This window comes from Lissotriton helveticus, chromosome 4_1 (assembly GCF_964261635.1).
Source record: "Lissotriton helveticus chromosome 4_1, aLisHel1.1, whole genome shotgun sequence".
In the NCBI taxonomy this organism is placed as follows: Eukaryota; Metazoa; Chordata; class Amphibia; order Caudata; family Salamandridae; genus Lissotriton; species Lissotriton helveticus.
In genome coordinates, this window is record NC_136063.1 from 2,039,676,992 (window position 1) to 2,039,701,892 (window position 24,901).

General features: G+C 48.0%; 1 protein-coding gene across 5 annotated transcripts in view; it reads right to left on the reverse strand.

Moving 5' to 3' along the window:
* The window catches only part of KIAA1210 (KIAA1210 ortholog), a 608,938-nt gene that overhangs the window by 325,498 nt on the left and 258,539 nt on the right, over nucleotides 1–24,901 (reverse strand). Inside the window, exon 1 of one of the 5 annotated variants that reach the window (XM_078688679.1) lies at nucleotides 4,276–4,384. The exons of 3 other annotated variants lie outside the window; for them this stretch is intronic. The gene's annotated coding sequence lies outside the window, so the exon portion shown is untranslated. Of the gene's footprint in view, nucleotides 1–4,084; nucleotides 4,171–4,275; nucleotides 4,385–24,901 lie in introns of those variants that run through there. One more of the 5 variants, XM_078688683.1, reaches the window with a different exon arrangement.

A 24,901-nucleotide genomic window follows, 5' to 3' on the forward strand; every position in this document is an offset into this window, starting at 1 on the left:
CAATTAGGATGCCACCGCCATGGTGGCATACCCCATCCACAAGATTGTGGCGGGCGTTGTTCACAGCACCGCCTGCCACAATGCTGTGGATGCACCTTGTGCATATGCATGCACAACCTGGCAGGCACCTTGCGGTGCCTACCACTATGTGCATTCAAATGCAGGGGGGTACCATAGGTACCCCCCATGTGCACCCCCCAACATTTTGGGGGCCCAAAACAGACTCCACATTCAAGCACCGCATACCTTTCCTTATCAGCAAGGACGCCAAGGAAAGGCACTACTCCCCCTGTATTGTAATATGGATGGCGGTGTTTTGCAGACACCGCCCACCATATCCAGCTCCTTTGCCGCCCGGTCGACTCGTCGACGGGCGGAAAACCGGCAGTCAGTCTTTCTGTCCGCCTGGGTACCCCCCCCGCCATCGTAATATGGCGGGGGAAAATGGAAGACAGGCGGCAGGTAATGGCGGGTGGCTCGCCACCACCATACGGGCGGTGGTGATCCGCCCGCTATTATAATAGAGCCCTTAGTGTTTGGCCTATTAAGGCAAATCATAGATTATAAAAACCTTCCCACCTTTAGAAAAAATCTGCCTCGCTGACTGCGTACACTTAGGACTTCAATGAAATACAACCAATGTCCTTCGGAGACTAAAAGCACAAAGCTAACCAAATGAACTGTACAAAGGGCCAGATGTACAAAGCATTTTTATGGTCGCAACGGCCCGATTATTGTCCAAAAAGTGATTTGGTAATTTGCTATTGAATGGCAATTTGCATTTGCGATTCAGTATTTGGGTGGGGCGTGTTTGGGTGTCCGTTCCAAATATCGAATCGGTATTCTATGTATTACTGTTTTGCAACGGCATTCCGGTCACAAAACACTAATAGTGTGCCACCTTTTTAAAAGTGATGGCAACCCATTCGCAAATGGGAAAGGAGTCCCATTGGGACACCTTCACCTTTGAGAATATTGAAAAAAATATTTTTTAAGAGCACGGACCAATGCATACTCCTAATGAAAGAATGAAACGTTGAAGTTTAATTTATTTCAAAATGCATCACTTCTTCCTTTAAGGAAAACGACCACATTGAATTTTTTATATATTTTTTTTTTTACAAAAATGCTTTATTCAACAGCAATCACAAGACATGGTATTCTGTCGACCTCAGCAGTCCCCAATCTCTGATAGTTACAATTCCTAATGGGTCGCCAATATTGACATACCTCATTAATATACAGGAGGTAGGTCGATTTGCAACCCACTAGAATTGCTAATTAGAAGTTGTACGTTTTCTTACATAATGAATTGCGATTCAGTAAGAATGGCAATGAGAAAGATTAAATTACTACTTTTTATACATCTGCCTCTAAGCTTCTGAAACATGAAAATATACTAACTTGCAACTGTTGCAAAGACCTAGTGACCGACGGAAGAGAGTGACAGGTGATCCCGACTCATTAAGGCAAGATCTTTGCTCCTTTTATACATTATAAACGAGATGTTTACAAACAAATGAGCGAAACCTAAGTTTAAACAGCAGATTCATCAACTGAAACAGACTAAAACAGGAAGTGGCAAACTGGCCACGAAGACAAAGCTGAAAAAAACAGTAAGCAATGGCCCTCGGCTAAAAGTTGCTAATATTAAGGCAACTTATGTATCCTATTAGCAAAATGCATCATAGAAAAAAAATATATCTTGACCATGTAGTCAATACTCTTGTCATTTAAACAGCATTCAAATGTTTGTTTTCAAAGAATGCTAAAAATAAAGTACATCAGAAGTTGTGCTCTTTCCACAAAAAAAGTAAAATATATTCTGCATTTAAAGTTGCATCTATGAAGTGCGTGCTAGTAGTGACTTTGAGAAATAAGAAAAATAACTTTCTATCAGGACACAGACCAAGTAAATATTAACATGGCAATAAATAAATAAAAAATTACAGTAGACGGGAAACTCTCCTGCGTAAAGCACTGCTAAAGAGTTAGTTTCTCTCGCTCTCTTTGTGCTCAAATGTTTCATTGGTCCTCCATGTCTCTTCAGGCTTCTCTTGCCACACTGCACAACGCGCACGGTGCACAAAGGGGCCACCATCCCTCTGTGCCAACAACCCTTCAGGAACCACAATCTCCTCTGCATGTCCACACGGGACGCAATTCTCAATGTCCACACTGGGTACAACTCTGCATGCCCACACTGGGTACAACTCTGCAAGTTCACACTGGACACAACTCTGCATGTCCACATTAACTCTGCATATCCACACTGGGTACGACTTGGACACAACTCTGCATGTCCACACTGGACGCAACTCTGCATGTCAACACTGGACGCAACTCTGCATGTCAACACTGGACGCAACTCTGCATGTCCACACTGGACGCAACTCTGCATGCCCACATTGGACACAGACACAACTCTGCATGCCCACATTGGACACAACTCTGCATGGCCACACTGGACGCAACTCTGCATGGCCACACTGGACGCAACTCTGCATGGCCACACTGGACGCAACTCTGCATGGCCACACTGGACGCAACTCTGCATGGCCACACTGGACGCAACTCTGCATGGCCACACTGGACGCAACTCTGCATGGCCACACTGGACGCAACTCTGCATGGCCACATTAACTCTGCATGTCCACACTGGACACAACTCTGCATGTCCACATTAACTCTGCATGTCCACACTGGACACAACTCTGCATGTCCACACTGGACCACACTGGACACAACTCTGCATGTCCACACTGGACACAACTCTGCATGTCCACACTGGACATAATTCTGCATGTCCACACTGGACACAATTCTGCATGTCAACACTGGACACAACTCTCCATGTCAACACTGGACACAACTCTCCATGGCCACACTGGACACAACTCTCCATGGCCACACTGGACACAACTCTCCATGGCCACACTGGACACAACTCTCCATGGCCACACTCAGAGGCGCAACTAGAGCCAGATTTCGGGGGGGGGGGGCTAAGAAAAAATTTCGGGGGGGGGGGGCTGAACCGCAGAGTGGAGCTGCAGGGGCTCTTAGAAGGGGTGAAACAACTGCAAGGCCTAATTAACATTCAAATGGTCTTTTAAAGACCTGTGAAACGTTCGGGTGCGGCTGTGTGTGTGCCCAGGATCTGTCTCATCCCGGGTTGCCACACACGGCGGAGGGGGGGGGGGCTGAAGCCCGGTGAGTCCAATGGGTGTTGCGCGCCTGGCCACAACTCTCCATGGCCACACTGGACACAACTCTCCATGGCCACACTGGGCACAACTCTGCATGGCCACACTGGACACAACTCTGCATGGCCACACTGGACACAACTCTGCATGGCCACACTGGACACAACTCTGCATGGCCACACTGGACACAACTCTGCATGGCCACACTGGACACAACTCTGCATGGCCACACTGGACACAACTCTCCTTGGCCACACTGGGCACAACTCTGCATGGCCACACTGGGCACAACTCTGCATGGCCACACTGGGCACAACTCTGCATGGCCACACTGGGCACAACTCTGCAACTCTCCTTGGCCACACTGGACACAACTCTCCTTGGCCACACTGGACACAACTCTGCATGGCCACACTGGGCACAACTCTGCATGGCCACACTGGGCACAACTCTGCATGGCCACACTGGGCACAACTCTGCATGGCCACACTGGACACAACCCTGCACTGCGCCGGGTAACTTCAGCACGTATCCCCTCCCTCAACAAACAGTGGAAAGCTGAACTCTCCTCCCTGCAGAACGCAAACTCACTTCATAAATCGACAAATGAAGCGTGTTTAAAAAACACAATCCAAAGAAACGTATGACCAGCGAGCTGCTCTAACATACGATGCATCCTTGCGTGGCAGCTCCTGCCGTTTATGTACGGGGGGTTTTCACCGACAATGCAGGGCTCAAAGCCTCGGAGAGGCTGCCCACGTCTAGGCAGAGTCTCCGTTAAAGGTAGCTGCTTAAACGAGTTTTTTTTTCTAGAATCCACGTTAGATTTTGCTTCTATTTACTTAGATGTGCTTCCCCCATCCCGCTTTCTAAAAACTCACCGCCTGCGGCAAGTCACTTCACGTTCGTTTTCTCCGTTTTCACATCTCCCACCCCTCGCTGCTGCTTCCCTTCCACGTCCTGCTTCTTGCTCATCCCTTTTGTAGACTACCAGCGCACCCCAGAACGCGCGCTTAACCCCCTGAACTCGAGCCCGTTCGGCCGGTTCTGCGCTCGCGCAGGCCGCCCTTACCTGCACCGACAGCGGCGCCCCCAGACGTCCTCCCTCCACGGCCTCCACAGGGGCCGCGTCGCGCGCCCGGACGCCGCAGCCCACACTGCTCCAGTGTGCGCCTCTAATGGGAAGCAGCTGGGCTGTGGCGTCTGCTCGGAAACGGACCGGGAGGAAATGCCTTTGGTTGGGCCAGTCAGGTTCAGGCTGCAGCTATGTGAGAAGCTGGAAACAGGGCAGCGCGGTGTCACCCGCAACCCCCCGTCTTTTACACTCAAAACTTTAAGAACAAGTTACGCGCCTCGGCAAAGAGCACACACTTCAGACCTACAGCCGGAAAGAGAGTGCCGCATCTTTGAATATATAGGTATTGATAGGCAAACACGGCAGCCACAGGGCGGGATTTACTCACACCTCACTTAAATTTACTACTGCAAGCATGTCCGTTCTCTATGTGGCGTACATACAGAATTGGCAGCTGTCAAGAACGGTGTTGTTTACTAATAAAAGATTCCAAGTGAGACCCTATTGACATAGAAAGTGAAGACCTTAGAGTGTTCTATGATTTTTTTTAAACCTGTGTCGGAACACTCGGTGACGCGTGGCATTAATGATTCCGGACTTGGATGCCTACATTGGCTTGTACCTATACTGCCCACATTCGACATAGAGGGCAGAATGCTTCTTGTATTGAGCTGATTGTAGTGATTTCCAAATCTGGTTTGAACATATTACGGATGTAACTTGGTACCCTTGATACCTTAATCAGACCCCCCAAGATATAGCGGCATGGATTAGCAAATTTAGCGGCACAAAAATGGAAATTTAGCGTCACAAATATGGAAATTTAGCGGCATTTTATGTGGCCATTTTTCCTACAACAAACACAGATATCTTAGTTTTTTTAGTTATTTAACAACAAGTAGCTATGTATATTTGGTTTCTTTACAATGTAGACACTTTGGGGCAGATTTACAAGCCCCTTGCGCTGCTTTTACGCCGCCGTTGCGTCACTTTTGTGACGCAGCGGCGGCGCAAAAGATGCACCATGGTGCGGGGTATTTACAACGTGACGCCGGAGAGTACGGCCAGGGTGCGGATAGTACGGCCCATGTGCGCACATTCCGGCCCAACTGCGGATGTAAAGATACGACTCGCAAACGATCTCTGTAAATACTAAAAGTCATAAAGTTAGACCTTTGTCTAAGATTACCTTTGGGAATCGGCCCATAAGTTTCTCATTGCTTAAATGGGTGTAATTTCTGATATTTATGTTTCCCTCGTCTTCATTGCTTGAATTGCTTGATTTGCTTGTGAGAAAGTGTCATTCATAATCGTTGAAATGTAACTCATATTCACACTGAAAGTATGAAAATGTCACACATAGCAATCTGAAGCCTTGACAGTTATGCTGTTTTATTTGCGAATAGAGGCCACTATTATTTTGACGCCAGCGCGTACTTTCTGATCCAGAGGACACTGCTTGTTGGTGGTGCAGCAGATCGCAGAGTGTTGTCACGAAGGGAACGGTGGAAAACCACTCGAGAAAGTTTTAAATATTTTTGTTTGAGAAAATTCAACAAAAACAAGTGAATCCCAAAAAGAAATTGCTGCTCCTCAACAAAAGCGTAAAGATGAGATCGTTATTCTTTACCAATCAATGCTTGGTTTTAACATTAAATGCACCACACAATTAATTGTTTACCAGAGAGGCTTTTAATTGGGCACCTGCAAAGATAGGCACTGATGCATACAGTACATCACTACTCAAGGCTCAAGAGGCGCTAAAAGGGTTTGTTTATTGAGTAGTTTACAGAATGCCGTTTGATTAATCTCTCTGAAACCTTGTAACAAGAAACATAACAGCCCTGTATATATTTCTCATAAAACCATCAGGGAGTTAGCGGGTATTATATGTGCCTCGGAGATCAGCACCTCTCCCCCTTCATGAACATCACGAAGAAAGGAAGGAAGGAAGGCCTGTCGAAAGAGCCAGCACCTGGCCGTCAGTACCGGGGGATAAGAGCGGGCGCCCTTAGCTCGAGCCATCAGTGCAGAAACAGCAGGCGGCCTTAGCTTTGACCAATGTGCAAACCAGCAGGCGGTGGTGACGGCTTGTAGGTTGGCTGGAGAGGCAGCCAGACAGCTACAAACACGCCAGGTACGGTAAATTACCCAATCCACAGGCGATAGCCACTTAAGGCAGACCCCCCAGGATACCAGGATATAGCGGCTTTTGTAAAAATGCAGCGATTTCTAGAAAAATGCCGATTTCGCGGGCACTTTTGTAAAAATCGCGGCATTTTTTCAAAATTGCCGATTTCGCGGCAAATCGCGAACTCGCGATATCCTGGAGGGTCTGCTTAATAAGGTGGAAGCAGGGAATTAATGGTCAAAACGCACTACATTTCAAGCCCTGAAAAAGTCTTGGTCAAGGGACGAAACACATTGGCTACATGGGATTTATATAAAAAGAAAAGGAGACAAATAATGTATAATTCGATGAAAATTGAAAACGGAGTCTGTGCCATATATGAAAATACTCTGTGACCACACGTTTTGAACCAAATACGAGTGTTGATCATCTTTTTTGATTGTTCTGTGAGAATTTATTCTCGTATGAGGAGTTAGTAGGCTCGTTCCAGGATCGTTGCACCACATAATTTTACTTACCTTACAAATGTATTTATTTATTTTATTTATTTCAAAGGTTTTATATAGTGCTACTGGACCCAAGAGTATCAGAGCGCTTTACAAGGATGGTGAACATAATGAGATAAAATTAACAATTAAGCGAAAAAGAGTTACAGTATGATAATGCATTCAACAGGGCTAAGGGGGCAAAGAAACAGAGAGATAAAATTAAGTGGCAAGTGAATATTAAAAGTTAGGCGAGAGAGAGGGGTGAAGAGAGGGGGAGTGAGAAAATGAAGAGGATTGAGAGGGGGTGGGAAGAGGAGCGGACAAGGGAAGAGAGAGGAGTGAACATGTTCAGAGTCAGTAACATTAGATACCCCAGTATTTGTTGAGAAGAAGTACTTTGAGTTCCTTTTTGAAGAGAGGGTAAGAGGGGTTGCAGCGAAGATCCTTAGGGAGAGAGTTCCAAATTGTAGGAGCGTTACCAGAGAACACACAGGATTGGGTCTTTTGACATTTGAGTCTGGGTGGGATCAAGACAAGGGAGTTTGTGCTCCTCAGGGACCTGGAGCAACCGGCTTTGTGTAGTTTCGTTGTAAGGTAAGAAGGGGTGTTTTGGTGAAGAGCTTTGTGAGTGATGCAGGTAATCTTGTAGGTGGATCTTCCTTCTACTGGAAGCCAATTGAGAATTGACAGATTTAGAGGTGGAGAGTGGGCAGTTAAGAGCTTTGATGTCCTTTATCCAGAGTTGAATGGGAAGGGAGTTGTTTTGGGGGGAGAAAAGGATGATTTCAGTTTTATTTGGGTTCAGTTTGAGATGGTTCCGATATAACCAGGTTTGAATTCTGGTCAAGGTCTCATTGAGGTGGCGAATGTCTCCGTGGGAATTGATCTTGTAATATAATTGGGTGTCATCGGCATAGAGGTGGTAATTGATATTAGCTTGTTTGAGGATGAGTGGTTCCATGAACAGATTGAATAGGGTTGGGGAGAGGATGGATCCTTGAGGGACAGTGATAGGTGCGATTTATCTTGTTGCAGCCTCATTTTCTGCAAATCTTGGTCTCTGATATCACTTGGTGCCACGAGGAGGAAGACTCCATATTATTCTAAGTTGGTTTGGTCCCCTTACTGTCTCTTCCCCTGCTCAGACCAGCATCACAGAGTCACGGAGGAAGTCATGCACAACATAATCTCAATTCCCTCGCCACACATGCTTGAGCTATATGCTACAATTCAATGTACCAGGTAATAGAGAAGGACCAAAATTATTAGATATGTAACTATCCAGTAATTTTGCTCCTTCTCTGTACAAATATACAAAAATGGCATCCTGATCCCCTCCCCGCATCAGTATTCTACTTTTCTCCACATAGCACAATAAACACCTGGAGGCTTGCCAGCACCTCCCCCCCACCCCCGCCAGATCTACACCCATAGAGCTACTTATACCTTTCTGTGCAATTTATTCTTGTTTGAAATTCAGAAAGGTTTCCAAGAGTGCTCCAGAAGTATCCCAGGAAGACTTTTGTAAACTGCTTTTAACTCACAAGTGAAGGCATTTCTGCATGTGTAACTTATACATAATGCACAAGTAAGCATCCGAAAATGTCTTATACGGGTAACTTTATTTTCCTTTATTGGTTAAATAGTTGCCTTCCTCGAGAAACCTCTTTTCCTGCACTTCCAACAATTTTGGAGGTTTTCACATCCAATATCCACCTTTTGTAAACAGATTTACTAGAGCCTTGATTGAAACATGTAAATCTCCAGGCGTTCCCAGTGAGGAAATTGGACGAGAAAATGTTTAACAAGTACGTCTGTGGTGTACTGCTATACCTTGTCTCCTTAATATTTCAGAATGTTTGCATGAACATTCATGCTTAAGAGTAGTCTTTTTTGTTGTTTTTAAAGACGTTTTCAGTTGAAGGGGGGGTCACTGTTGCTGTGGCATTTTGGTGGTATATATCTAGTTCAATTAAACCTCTTTTCCATGATAAGTGGTGTGAAAGCTCTTTTTGGAAATGGACATATGATTTTTCGTGCCGCTGAGGAGTCCACTGAGGGGGGGGGGGGGAGACTAATACAGCACTAAACCCAATTTGAACTTTCTTCACTTTAGTATTCTACGAGTGAACATATATTTTCCACCAGATTCTTCAAGTAAGATGCTGTATAATTGACACTCCATAACTTTACTGTCCTGCTACACGAGGCGCACATGATTCTGACATCACAAACCACGCAAAAAGGCAGAGCGCGTTCTTGATGTTGGTGCTTGTCACATGACCCAGTGAGAAGATCGTCACGTGTCCTGCACACTACGCGTTACTTCATAGGACGTATATAAAGCAATTCATTTTTGGGCATATCAGACAGTAGCCGTCGCAGCTTGAACATGTTTGGAGAATCGGTCGAAATATTTATGAGTCTGGAGCAAGTACCATTGGGTAATGCATGGGGAGAACAGAGGGATGTATATGAAATGTCTGACAAAATGCTCGAGTAACAATTTGGCCTATGTATAAATGTATTGTTGAGAAGCGTGGCTCAGTGGTTAGAGGCGGCAGACCCGGAAGCTGAGATCGACCGTGGACCAGGGTTCGATTCCCCGCCTCGGCGGGTCTCGGGCTCAAAAATTCCACAGACTCGACAATTCTCGCTCCGGTGCCTACTCGAATTACGGGGTCACACTCTGCAACTCTGGGCAATAGCTTGCTTAATCTCCACTACGGCCCCTCGCGGCGGGATGCCTGGCTTTCACCTTGTGGACACCCTGCCGGGGTTTCTCACAGGGGAATACCAGGACGGGTTCCCTAAGCAAGCGCCAGGATGCCCTTTGGGTGACAGGTTTGCGCTATATAAGTACACCTACATTTACACATTTACACATTACCAGAGAGGCATAAGTTGTTCACTCATACTCAAGTCACACAAGAAAGGTTAGGGTATTATTTGCTGTTTAAGGAGTCTGGCACGCACTTGTGAGTTTGGCAAATTAATGGATTTGTTAATCTCGCCCTTGCCAAAACCCCTCGTATCCGCAGAGCCAGAACAGGGTGAAGAGCCTTCTCCTACATCGCGGCAATGACCTGAAACGAGTTCTAGACCGACATCAGATGTGCCCACTCACTGAACACCTTCAGAAAGGCCCTCATTACCTGGCTCTTCGACTGTACGGAACTGCTGACACCCCCCCCTCCATCCCCTCCACCCCCTCGGGACCCTCAGGGGTGACTAGCGCGCTTACAATTTCCCTGATTGATTGATTGAATCAGGGATCAACTGGTAGGTTGCATTAATGAGAGCAGAGTAGAAGAACACTTGCTGGCATAGACTCCAACCATCAAGGAAGGTTTGAATATTGTAGACGGTATGTAGTATACTTCTTGTTGGGTGAAAGAGACGAAATGTAGTGCTGTGGAACGAGTGATGGAGAGGAGAGGAGCCAGTGCTGGCAAAATGGCTGATGACAAATGCTGATGTGGGCACAGAAAACCAGTGTGAAATGTTTTAATAGTGGGAAAGGACAAAAACGGACGAGCTACAAGTGTGGAAGTTTGAGCCCCACTGACAATTTTCCAAATTGTTATGCCAGAAATGCCAATTGCAGAAAGCGCAGGAAACATGGCCATTTTGCCAGTGTGTGCAAAGGAGGCAAGGTACAGGCCATGATCACGAGGCAGAGTCACACTTTTTTCAACTTGAACACTATCGCACAATGAATGAAGTGGATAGTGTGGTTGATTGGGGATGCGGAGGGAAATGTATATAGCGGAGTGTGTGGCAGAAATTGGTGCAAAACAGATAACAGTTTTGGTGGATTCACAATCAACCTTCTCACTAATTAGTGATAAAAAAGGATTTATGGTAAAGAGAATATTGTGCTAGTACTGGCATCTATCCAGGGGGTTAGGTTGGGGTAAATTTTGATTGGATTTACTGTAATGAATGCTGCATTCAAAGGTAGTAAACTATTGGCAAGGTAGATATTGCGAAGACAGTTGACAACCTGTTGGGTTTGGAAGCGTCAACAAGATTTGGGTATCACTCTGAACCTCAATTCTCAAGAGCAATTCCTATTGGTGGGAAGTGTGATTGAGCATCGGAGTAATCACAAATGTTTTTGGTCAAGTATTTAGAGAGGAGCTTGAGTTATTGAGAGAATTTAAACAAGATAATTCTTGAGGGAAATGCCAGGCCGGTGGTGCACGAAGTTTGGAAATGCTTGCTTATTGGGTTATTATACGCCGGTGCCCATTTCTATCATGCTTTGTCAAAAGTTCTTGCAAGTTTGGATAAAGTGATGTTTATCCAGGATGACATCCTTGGGTGTGGAGCTGATAGAGCAAATCATAATGAAGTTCGAATGATTGTGTTGTGTGGATTGAAGGATGCAGGGATCATCACCTAGTGTGAAAAATGCAAATTCATAGTGGGAGTGTTGTCTTATCTGGGACATATGATTTCTGGTGAAGGAATAAGTCACAAAATGAACTTGCAGACTCAAAGAAGAAAGCACTATTGTCAAGTGAAATGGAGCAAAGCCGATGTCTCCAAGAACTTGCAGAGAACTATTCGAAATTCATAGAAGGTTTTGCAAGTGCTGGCCAACCTCTCAGGCTATTACTCGTTCCTAGGACCATGTTACGTCCTCACTGCTGTCCCGCATCCTGACAGCTTGTCACTATATTTTTCCAGCGTTCGCCAAGCTGGAAAAATATAGTGACAAGTTGTCGGGACGTGGGACAGCAGTGAGGACGTAACATGGTCCTAGGAACGATGATAGTTGTATTTTAAAACAATTCGGAATATACAGGTCTAGACTGATGGTGACTGGATCTGTTACCATGCACTTCATAGTTCACACTTGAATCCTTGAGATAGGATTACAACGAAGACTGATATTTTTTTACAAGAGAGCTATTGATCATACTAAAGAAAGAACTATTCATCTTGGAGCCTTAAAGAAGACCTGCCGGGCGAAACTCGCGTCGGCTGCTGTGTGAATCTGGAATAAAGATTAACTATTGAAATCTCGACGTGTATTTGGACCATTTTGTGGAGATTTCTGTGTTATTTGGCACATTTGTTGAATGGACGCAAGAATATTGAACAATAAAATGTCTTTACATTGATTTGGATCAAAGTACTTGAATAACTGTGACAGTGACTGGTGTGCTTCAGTGCTTATGAGGTGCCCATTAAGCGTTGGACCAGCTTCTCTGACCTGGAAGTTAAGTGACCAAATTCTGTACTCCTTGCGTGTGAATGTGGGGGGGGAGGGGACTAGATCCCTCCCCGTCGCTCTGAGAGTATGCTGGGAGCATGTCAATATTCATTATTTGGGATTCAGCATTTATCGCACTGCAGACTTAATGTACGATGGCAACTATGGCTGGGCCATTGCCACCCTGAGGTGATAGGTGGCCTTCAGGAGTGCACTGCCATTGTCAGTAGGTGGGCGGATAGCCGTCTCTAAGATGGTGATTTTACAACAGCTCCTTTATTTGTTTGCGGCATTACCGGTGACACTTCCGCAGGGATTCTTTCGCCAGTTGGATGGTGTCCTCCTAACTTTATAGTGGGGGACCTTGCAGTATAGGGTGGCACTACAGAAATTGCGATAACCGGTGGAGGAGAGCCGACTAGCAGCGTCATATTTTGAACATTATAATTTGGAGGCACAGTTACAATGAATGGCTCAGTGGCGATCAGAGATGTGGGAAAACGTGGGTTACCTGGAATGCGGGTCACTAACCAAAGATCTTTTGACTAGCATCTTATTAAAACCTGTCCACACCTCCATGGTACGTGCCTAGACTGTGCTGATCAGAACGGCGCAAAAGGTTTGGGCTTGGACATTACAAAGAACTTGAACTAGATCTTCAAACACAAGCGAGCTACCCTTGAAGGTCGCTCAGTACCAGTGGTGCACAGGGAGTTGGTCGGACCTGAACCGGTGGCTGAAGGCAGGACTTATTATCTTGGGCGATTTTTTTGTGGGGGGTTTAAGGTTTGTTCCTTTCTGGAGTTGAGAGAGACGTTCGACATTGCGGTGGGACACTAAACGGGGCTTAGTTGGGCAGGGTCCATGCATGGTGGGGATGTGGCACTCCAGAAGCTCCCGAACATAAGTGCCTGCGTTATTTATTCCTCATTTCGGGTCAAATGAGGGTAGTCACAGTGCTTTATAGAGCTTTACTAAAAGGGGCACAGTCAGACTTGAGGCAGTTGCAGCAGCACTGGGAGGACTTATTCTCGCCATTTGTAGATATGGCTTGGAGGAGAATGTTCGAGCTCACCCCCAAGGTGTCCAGAAATGCTTACTTTAAACTCATTCAGTTTTATTATTTGCATAGGGAATACCTCACCCGATGCCTGCATGCCATGTTCCCAAGCGCAGTGTCGACATGCCCTGGATGCCAGGTGGATCATGTGGTCCTGTTCGACCGTAACACCATATTGGGATACTGTTCTGCAAGTTATTTACTGACCTACGGCTAGTAACTGAGTGTACTCCAAAATTTAGTTTGCTGAGCATACATAACAGCAGCACAGTCCGAAAGATGACAGACAGATTTATGGATCTAGCCCTTATACTTACCCGTAGACAACTGTCAATGAGATTGAAATCAATGGGTGGCATATATATATATATATATGGGCTCGAACTGGTGAAGTGGGCGGGTTACAAGAGGGAAGCAATTCGGAAAGAAGACTTAGGGGCGTGCGGAAGGATCCGATACTGCCTGCTTGGGATGCTATTATAGTGACCTATCCCAGAATAGATGTCGGAGGACAGATTGTGGCTGGGGAGGTGCCGTTTGAGACATACTCTTCGGCAGCTGAGGCGATATTATCACAGTATCTGCCTGAATTCTCTGAGCTTTGACTGGTACTGGTCTGATTACTGGGCATGGATGGGATGGCAGTGATGTGGGATACCGGAGTGCTGGCATGAGTTTACACCTGTTCTTTTATTTCATTGTCAAAGTATGAGGCCACTGTTCCGGCCTTTCTCTGCTATAACAAATTGATGCGATCTACGTCACTTGATACTCCTGTGTAGGATGTTTAATCAGTGGTTGCCTAACAGACAGCCCACACATGCCCCATTGTCTTTTGTAGAAAAATATGTTTATCAAAAATCTATATTTTTTTAATGGAAGGTTTAGGAGTGGCTTAAGTCCAGTAAGTTGATGGGGAAAAAAGGTAATAGTGTTTGGCACCACAAAGAGAGAGAGAGGCAAAGAGCGCTACTCTGTGATTGAGAGGGAAGCATAGGCATGTTAATGGGCGATTCAACATTTCAGGTTTTTCTTTTGGGATCTTCCCTTTGTCGTAAGAGCAGGATAAAAGCCTCTAGTCCAGTTGTTCTCCTGCAAGGAGTCAGTGAGGGCAACACATCGGAGTAAAAGATGGATGGAAGGCCTGCAACAATATAATTAATGTGTGGAATATATACCTGGCATGCTTAATTCCACTGCAGACTGATTATAACGTTTGCATTTAGCAGATACTGGAGAGTTAGAAGAGGGTGAAACAATCAGTAAATTGGCTTAAGGATGAAGTAAACCTCCCGTTTAATGAAGTCAGTGATTGAAGGATGGCCCATAAACATTGAATTTTCCCAACAGGTCAAGGATTTTGGGAATGTTGAGAATGAGTTGTGCATTGACAATGGCCAGTTGTTCCAGGGAAGTAGGTTATTACCTCCAGTCAGTATAATAAACAGGATTCTTAATCTCCCTTATGAAGGTCGCATTAGTAGGAACCTCACAATGACAAGAGGAATGACCAAGTACTGGTGGAAGAAAATAGACAGACCGGTAGAGGTGGTGGTAAGGGATTGTGTCCAATATGCTGGTTTAAAATTATTAGGAGGGCATCACTTTCTCCTGTGGAAGTTTTCACAGAGCTATGAACTAAACTCAGACTTGACATTAAGGGGCTATTTGAACTGCTATCCATTACGAAGAGCTATGTCCCGGTGTTGGTGGATTAAACATCCAAATGTTTTGGACACAGCCGTCTCTGCAGGGTCACCCCCAAATGTTTTGCATTCTTCCCTCCTGTTTTGCTGAATTCATTTCTGTTGGCGATAGGACTCTCTGCACTGTACCACTGCTAACCAGTGCAAAGTGCTCATGCTCTCTCCTCTAAACATGGTAAAACGGGCTTACCCCCAATTTGTGCATTTAATGTATTCATAATTCTCAAGTTAAGGGGTACTACATGTATCCAGGGCCTATACATTAAATGATACTCGTGTGCCTGCAACCCTTATTGTGCCACCCATTTAAGTATCCTTTTTAAACATGTCTCAGGTCTGCCCTTGAAGCCTGCATTTTTTTTTAAACTGCCATTTCGACCTGGCAAAATAATCACTATGCCAGGCCAAAACATTCCTTTTTGTTTTTTACATATAAGCCCCACCTAGTATAGGCCCTAACCAGCCCATAGTGCAGGGTGCAGTGTACTCAAAATGTTGAGCATATACTTTAACATTTTACATGTCCCGGTAGTGTAAAACTCACAAATTCATTTTTCACTATTGTGAGGCCTACCTCTCCTATAGGATAACATTGGGTTAAGTTATTACATTTAACAAGTGATAACTTTCGTTTGGTAACAGGTAGTGATGCCATATTTGGTGTCTGAGGAATTGTAATTTAAAACCCTCATTAATGGTAAAGTCAGATTTTATGTCACAATTCTGAAAATTACACATTTACAAAGATGGCTTGACCATTTGGTGCCTGTAGCCTCTTCACTGGGTCCCGTGACTATGTGTAGTTGGCCTTTGTGTATTCCTCCCTGACATCCACACAAGAGAGGGCCTGGCCTGGGTGTTGGTAGGATGGCCCATCCAAGGGATGGGGGAAGGGTGAAGATGTGCCCAGCTCTACTTGCACTTCAAAGACATCGCCTCAGCTCACCCACATAGAATGTCACACTATCCTATTGAGACAGCAGACAGACGGGACCCAGGACAGGAAGGCAGAAAATTACAAACACCCCTGTTGGGGAAAACCCCAGAAGCTTCTCTCGTTTCAAAGCTAGCGCCAGGTATAAAAATGGAACTCTCAATCCTACTCTTCGGATCACTTCTGGACCTATGGAAGACCCCTAAGGACTGCTCTACTGCCCTGCTGCTGGAAGGACTGCCCTGCTACCAGAGGAAGGAAGACCGGACATGCTCATTGAATCCAGAACTACAAGAATGACTCCAAAGACTAGCTGACTGGCATCCTGTTTTGAGCTACAGGGATATAACAAGCTCCAAAGACCTACCCTTCATCTGCCCAAACACAGCTGGACCTGCCTGTGCTCTGCTGCTGGCCTCTGCTGGAGTGAGTCCTGATCCCCAAGAGGTGGCCACCCAGGTCCTAGACTCTTGGCTGGAATCAGAATGTACTCTTCCTAGCCCAACTGTAGATTTCTGCAGTGTGATGCAACTCAGCGCCACGCAGGAACTCGCACCACAGCTCTCGCAGCACATAGGAATTGACGCAACTGGATGCAGGGCCTTGCATCGTAGCCCTCGTAGCTCTTCATCAGAACTGACACAATGGAACCCCCCTACGCAGGACCTTGCATCGATGCTCCTCATCGGAACGGACGCAGCTCTATGCAACACTGTGCATCAAGGACATATGGTACAATTCTCAGTGGAACAAACCTGGTACCTCCGTCTGGTACATACTCCATAGCCATTGGCCAGAACTAGTGACTTTGTACTGGTCTGGAGCGACCAGATAACCACAGTTATCGCTTTTTGCTTTTAGGGTCTACACTTGCTTTAAAACTTTGAAACTGCATATCTGATTGGATTTTTGTTGTTTTAGTGTACAGAAACATATTGAATTTTACAAAAAAATTCTAAATTGCTGTGGGATTTTTCTGGTTTTGTTTTTCACTTTATTGCTGTGTGTGTGCTACATAAATATTTTACACATTGCCTCCAAGTTAAGCCTGACTACTTTTGTGCCAAGTTGCAAGAGGATTAAGCACAGTTTAATTTAGTGACTTTTTAAGTTTAAATGTATTTGAGTTTTCAAGCGTTCGACAACCATACAGAGGCATGATCAAAAACACAATGTAAAAAGGTATACAATCCACAGCTGGTCTCGTAGCCGGATAAGACATATCAACATCGCAAAATACGAGATCGAGAAAGCAAATACACAGCGATGAGTGGATTACAACATGAAAAGCTCTACCCTAGTTGGAAACCAAAAACATGAACTTCCCCCTCCCCCGTTCGGTATTCCCTGTAACACAATGAGCTAGTCCCGTTTCTGTATCTACAACATCACTAGCTAATCGGCAGGAGGGATTGGTGGGTCCGTCCAGAGATCTGAGAGACGTAACACCCTTAGGTATTTGGGCTTGGTAATCTCATTGAATACTGACGGGAGCAGCTTATGGAATGGGCCCCAGATTTTCTGAAAGGAGCCGTGGATTTATTCAGAGTACCTGAGATACGTTCAAACCCCAAGATGTACCAAAGCCTATGCAGCCAACCTGCGTGTGTAGGAGTGGAGGATCCCCAGTGCGACAAAATGTTTTGCAGCACTGCCCCTAGTGCTACCCCATTTGACGACATCTCGTGCTCTTAAGGGGATAGGTGACTGGGTTAGGAAGGCCCAGAACAACATAGGTAGACTCGGAATCCGTGTGTCGAACAGCTCAGCTATCTAGTTTAGGTTCGTGGACCAATAACTGGACAGTAGTAGACACTCCTACAGAATATGTAAGAGTGTTCCCTCGCTGTCACAGCCATGTCAGCAAGTTGGACTCCGATGCGGGTTGCCTCTATGTAGACGCGCAAGTGTGGGGTACCAATATGTAGCTATTTTCATGGTCGTTTCTATTCTAGCTACATTCAAGGCTGTGTTTTGCCCTATATTAGATCACTTCCAAGTGCTTCTGTGTGAGATTCCCCCCCAGTTTTTCCCCCATCTCCTCTGGCTCGGTGTGGCTTGTGGCGGTGAGTTATGTCTAATCATGTTGTACATTTCAGATATCAGCCCCTCCTCAGTGAGTTTAGTAATGAGCCATTTCTTGTATTTAGTCAGACGTCTTCCCCCCCCTGGTCTCTCACCTCCTTTTGAAGTACCAAGTGCCTTAATTGCCAGTATCGCATGAGCTCGGATTCAGGGATCCCGTATTCAAGCTTCATCTGGGAAAATGATAGAACTCAAGAAAGATCAAAAAGATGCCCCACAAAGCGGCAAGAAGTGTCCCGCCACGCCGTAAAAGATTTGTCCGACATGCAAGGTGTAAATTCACTATTCCCGAACAGGGGAGTCCAGGGAGACGGGAAGGTTGTGAGATTCTTCGTTGTCGCCACCCAATTCTAAACCGACATCACCGACTTAGTGATGGAGGACCCCAGTAAACTGCATGGGCGTTGGGCCTTCTTCAAAAAGGGGAGCTTCGAGAGAGGAATTCTGGCTAGGGCTCGGTCCTGTAAAAGCCATAGCTTTTCAGATTCTGGCCTTGCCCATTCCACTAACGCAGTTGGACCGCTGTATAATACCAGAGGAGATCCGGTATCTCAAAACCCCCCTGCTCGGGCCGCCCATATCCCAAAACTTTGCTCATCCGTGGACGTGACCCTGCCCAAATAAATTGGTTAATGCCCTGTTGCAGCAAGGTAATCACTCCAGGGGAGGGCGCGTCGCTGGGAGGGTCTTAAACAGATACAGTGCCTTGGGCAGGAGTGACATTTTGACTGCTGCTATTCTTTCTAGCAGTGGGAGATGGTGTTTGCTCCAGGCTCCCAAGACTTTCTTCGCCTGTCGTACTAGTTTGGCATAGTTCAACTGAATTGTGCGATGCACCGTTGCTGCCAAGTCTAATCCCAGGTAGGGGATGGAGTCCACTATGTGGGTTCCGGAGAGCCATTCCTCCTCCAAATTGAGTGTAGAGGCTAATCGGATGTGTTTCTCCCCCAAAAGAGATTCCGCGAATGCAAGGGTTATTCGCTGGCCATCTGCGCCACGGGCTCAATGTAGAGGGTGAACAGCAAGGTTGAAAATGGGCAACCTTGGCGTGTGCCCCGCTGTATGACAAATGGGCGAGAGGAAATGCCATTCACTCTAATCGATGCTGTAGGTCTGTTATAGGAACAGCCCACCCAATCCTGGAATTTCTCCCCTATCCCGAATTTGGTCATTGTGTGGCAGAGGAAGCGCCAATCCACTCGGTCAAACGCTTTTTCAGCGTCAACTGTCAGCAGGAGCACATCCATTTGTGTTTGGTGTGCCTTGTCAATGAGGTGTAGTATTCTCTTAGTGTTGTCCCCACATTGGCGAGCTTGAATAAACCCTGCTTGGTCTGGCTCCATCAAGTTTATGTGGGGGCCGCCCCATCCACCCAGGAGGAGGAATCGCCATCGTCCACAAATCCAGCCTCCGCCTGAGCACACTCCCTGACGAGTCCACAGAACTGATGGAACACCTTCACTTCAAGATACTGGCCAGCCCCACCGCCGCCCTCCGAGGAACCCTCATCTACCGACCCCCTGGACCCCGCGGACCCTTCGCCAACTCCATTACGGACATTATCTCCCCGCAGGCCATCGCATCCACCAACTACACCCTGCTGGGAGACCTCAACTTCCACCTCGACAATCAACTGGACCCCAACACCACATCCCTCCTGGACAACCTCCACAACATTGGACTCCGCCAGATCGTGACCGAGCCCACGCACTCAGCAGGACACACCCTCGACCCCCTCTTCACTACAGGAAACTCCATCACCTTCAGCCACACCACCGAACTCCCATGGACCGACCATCGTTGCGTCCACTTCACCTTCAGAACACCCACCATCCACAGACACCAGCACCTGCTTCCACAAAGAAACTGGACCAAAATCACCGATGACCAGCTCACCTCCTCACTCAACAACTCCACCCCAACCATCGCGGAAAACGACGACCCCAACACCGCAGCCCGAACCCTGCATAGATGGATCTCGGACAGCACCAACACCATAGCCCCCCTCAAGAAAAACAACAATACCCATGCCAAGAAAGCCAGATGGTTTACCACCGAACTTCGAGAGTCCAGGCGCACATGCCGCCGCCTCGAAAAGGCCTGGAGAAACACCAAATCCACAGAAGCCCACAACAACTTCAGAGCCGCCACCAACGCCCACCATCAACTCATCAGAGAAACGAGGAAAAAAGCGATTGAAGACAGAATCTCCACCCACGCACACAACAGCAAGGAACTCTTCAGCATCATCAAGGAGTTCGCCCAACCCACCAGCGAGTCTACCGACATCCCTCCCTCACAAGACCTCTGCGACAAACTCAGCATCTTTTTCCACCACAAAATCAAGAGCATCTACGACAACTTCGACGAAGACAACCAACACACTGAACCCTCACCAACCACCCCCGACACCCGGAAACCAGTGATTGATGACTGGACAGCCCTCACCACCGAAGACACACTGAAGACAATGAAGTCAATCCACTCAGGGGCCCCCACGGACCCCTGCCCCCACCACATCTTCAACAGAGCCGCCAACACCATCGCACCCATGCTCCGCCAAACCATCAACTGCTCCCTGGCGACCGCCTCATTCCCCGACGACTGGAAACACGCCGAGGTCAACCCCCTCCTAAAGAAACCCTCAGCGGACCCCACCGACCTCAAAAACTACAGACCCATCTCCCTGCTCCCGTTCCCAGCGAAAGTCATCGAGAAAGCCATCAACAGCCAACTCGCCACATTCATTGAAGAACACAACATCCTCGACTCCTCCCAATCCGGCTTCAGAAAAAACCACAGTACGGAAACCGCCCTCCTCGCCGCAACAGACGACATCCGCACCTTACTGGACAAAGGAGAAACAGTAGCCCTCATCCTCCTCGACCTATCAGCGGCGTTCGACACAGTCTCCCACCGCACCCTAATACGCAGACTCTACGATGCAGGAATCCAGGACAAGGCCCTCGACTGGATCTGCTCCTTCCTCTCCAGCAAGACGCAGCGTGTCAGACTCCCCCCTTTCCTCTCGGACCCCACACCTATCACCTGCGGAGTCCCCCAGGGCTCCTCCCTCAGCCCGACGCTCTTCAACGTCTACATGGCTCCACTTGCCCCCATCGTCAGAACCTACGGACTCAACATCGTGTCATATGCAGACGACACCCAGCTCATCCTCTCCCTATCCAACGAGCCCAACACCGCCAGACGCAACTTTCGAGAAGGCATGGAAGCCGTCGCCAAATGGATGAAAAACAGCTGCCTACAACTAAACACCAACAAAACAGAAGTACTCATCATGGGCCCAAACCCCGACGCCTGGAGTGACACCTGGTGGCCCACCGCCCTCGGAAACCCGCCAACCCCCACAGACCACGCACGCAACCTGGGAATCATCCTGGACTCCGAGCTCAAAATGGACCGCCAGATCAACTCTGTCTCATCTTCCTGCTTCCACACCCTCCGCCTCCTTCCTAAGACCTTCAAATGGATCCCCCTCGAACACCGAAAGACAGTCACTCACGCCCTGGTCACCAGCAGACTCGACTACGGCAACGCACTCTACGCCGGAATAAACAAAAACCTCATCCGCAAGCTACAGAACATCCAGAACGCCGCCGCAAGACTGGTCCTCAACCTGCCAAAACACTGCCACATCTCCCAGCACCTGCGCACACTCCACTGGCTCCCCGTCGAGGCGAGAATCACCTTTAAGATGCTCACCCACGCACACAAGGCCCTCCACGGCACCGGACCAGCATACCTGAACAGTCGACTCAAATTCCACGCACCCCAAAGGACCCTACGATCAGCCCAGCTTTCCTACGCTGTGGTCCCCCGCACCAGAAAGACCAGATCGGGAGGCCGCTCCTTCTCCTTCCTCGCGGCCAAAGCATGGAACGCCCTTCCGCTCCACCTCAGTCAGACAACATCGCTCCCCATCTTCGCAAGAAACCTCAAAACCTGGCTCTTCGACAGACCCCCTCCTTGATGGAATGGAACCTGCACCCCCCCCAACCCTCCCCCCACCCCTAGCGCCTTGAGACCCTTACGGGTGAGTAGTCGCGCTTTAACAAACTCCTGATTGATTGATAATCTCGTGGTGAGTATTCCGGTAAATATTTTTCGGTATGAGCTACATTGCGGTCTATGTTTGCTCGGCTTGGCCAAAACCCCTATTGCCACCCCCAGCATTGTCCCTGGTATCGGGTGTTCCCTCCCGAAGGAGTTAAACAGTCTTGTCAGTATCAGAGCCAAGAAATGGCAGATTTATTTTTATAAAAAAGGGCAGGGAACCCATCCGGGCCTTGAGACTTGAGCACCGTAAGGCTGCGAGATTGCTGTAACTACTTCCTCGACCCGGATGGGGGTATCCAGCGCTGCCGCCTGGTCCGGGGTGAGCATGGACATATTGATAGACAGGTAGTACGCTTCGGGATCTTGACCCGGTGTGGCTTCTGCTGTGTATCATTTTTCATAGAACTCCCCTGTTATCTCCTCCCGACCGCCATCCCGTAACAAGGACACCTGGGTCCTATGTCTTTGGGCCCTGAGTCTATTGGCCAAGAGGTGGCCCGTGCGATCACCTCCCACGTAGTAAGAGTGTTTCAGTCTGACTGCCGCACATTCCACCCTGTCCAGATCTATCCCAGCTAGCTGAGCCCTGGCTGCCTTGAATTGCCTCCAGAACCGTGACCTGAGGCGTGCCCGTCCGACGATGTATCCCTTCGAGCTCCGAAACTGGAGCGGACAAGGATGCCCTCAACTCTTTGCGCTCTTTTTTATCTGCTGCAGCTATTGACTCCCCCCTTACCACTGTTTTCATTGCTTCCCATCGAGTCGTCGGTGCTATGTCTGGGGTGTCATTTAGGGAAAAAATAATCGTAAATCCTCCCAGTGAGTTGTTGTTCCACTGCTTTCCGATGGAGCATACTTTCTTTAAGTCTCCAGCAGCCCACCTGGCGGGGGCGCGTTGACAGTAATATGTTCATGACCAGCGCGTCGTGGTCTGAGAGAGCAGCTGGTTCAATGCTCACAGACGTGACTACCTTGTTTATCTCTCCGGTACCCAGGAAGTAGTCTATATGTGTGGGGAAATGCTCTCTAGCGCATACAATGGCAATCCTTGGCGAGAAGGTGTGTCTCTTGTATGAGACATATGTCAGCCACCGCATTCTCCAAGAAGGAAATTATGGCCCGTCGTTTAACAGGGTTATTGAGCCCTTTAACATTGACTGAGTATTTTCACTTCCTTAGTGGCCATGACAAAGGCCAACGACGTGAAATAGTGCAGCCTTTGAGGTAGGCCCCTATTCCAGGTGGAACGACACTCTCTCCCTCTGCAAGGTGGTGCAGTGAACGCCCATGGATGGGCACGTGATGTGGTGCGTCATATACACCCGGGACTTCCTACAAGAAAAACAATTTGGATACCAGATGCCCCCCCTCCCTAACCCCAACAAGCCAACAAATGTGGCTCCACCAACAGACCAGGAGTAGTAGAGTCAAAGTTTAAGGGCAACATGTGGCCTTGTGTCCCGATCTACCCACTCCCGCCAGGTGTCCCCGCTCACGACCCAGCCCCGCATGTCTCCTGATTGACCAACAGGCGTTCCCCAGCCCTGCGAATGTCACTTATCTGTCCTAAATTGAGTCCATTAGTCCTAATGAGGGTAAGTTTCTCGGGATAGTGTCTCCAGCACCGACTGCCATTCTTGCGCCATCTCCGTGGGATCCGGGTGTAGTGCTTGGTCCGCTCTCCGGCACCCGGTGACTTTTTGCCATTTCTCGCTGGAGAACTTGCCCTGGCTGGATGCCTTTTCCTCTGGCTGTTGCAGGCCTTCAATACGTAATACCTTGCATGTGTCTTGTAAAGAGAGGAGTTGGTGCAATTTGCCTTTATATTTGAAGATTAGCCAGAATGGGTGGCCCCAAGAGTGAATTCCCAGATTGAGGAGGTGCGCTGTGGCCATGCCAAATTCCTTGCATTTCTGGAGGGTAGTTAGCGCCAGGTCTTGGTACAAGGCAATAGAATATTCCTGGTATTGTAGGGGCTGCTTATCCCGGGCCACGCAAAGGATGCACTCATTGAGCTGGAAGTCCAGGAGAAAGGTCAGGATGTCCGGTGGGGGCACAGTGACCAGCAGGTAAGGCCCACCCGATGCGACCTGTCTATTTTGATTTCAAAATCTGCCAGGACCTCCAGTATGCTCCGGAACAGGCCCTGTAGGTATTGTGTGATATCTGTACCTTCTTCCTTTGATGGCACTCCCCTGACGCGTAGGTTATTGCATTGTGACCTGTTCTCCAGATCTTAAGCGTGGGCCTGGTAGTCGATGTGCTGCTCCCGAAGCCTGATCACTTCATGCTGCAGCTGTTCTTTTTCTTCTCCCCGGGCCTGTTCCTGGTCCTCTATGGATGCCACACTTTCGCCCACGGCGTTGATGTCTCGCTGAACCTCCTTGATATCCCTCGCAATTTCCCTTTTCAGTGTCTGAAAATCATCTCGCAATGTGACCAAAAGTGTCTCCACAAAGGCCTGTGTGACTGGGCCGTCCTGGGAGTCTATGTCCTGTGGGGAGCGTCGACCTTCCCCGCTGATGGGTTGTGGTGTCTTAACTAGCATGTCCTGCAGAGTGAGATCCTTTCTGCCCTTTGCCGTGGTCATGGACCCTGTTGCGGCGGCGGCTCTTGGCAAGACCCGCGTTCCTCCCCCACAGCAGGCCCCTCCAACCTCCTTTCAAATGTCCCCCGATCTGACCTGCCCAATGCTTGCTCCGTGTTGGTTGGGCGATCCACTCGCGCCTTCCCTCCTGTCTCGCTGGCCCCCCAGGTCTCCGGGGTGCGGGATAGTGGCTGCACTGCAACGCGGGAGCTTCGCCCCAGCTGGATGACCCACGTGTCCATGCAGCCTCTCCACCAGGCTCGCCCCCAGGGCCTGGTTTGCTCACTGTCTTGACTGGGACATGCTCTGGCCGCCGCTTCTCCTGGCACCC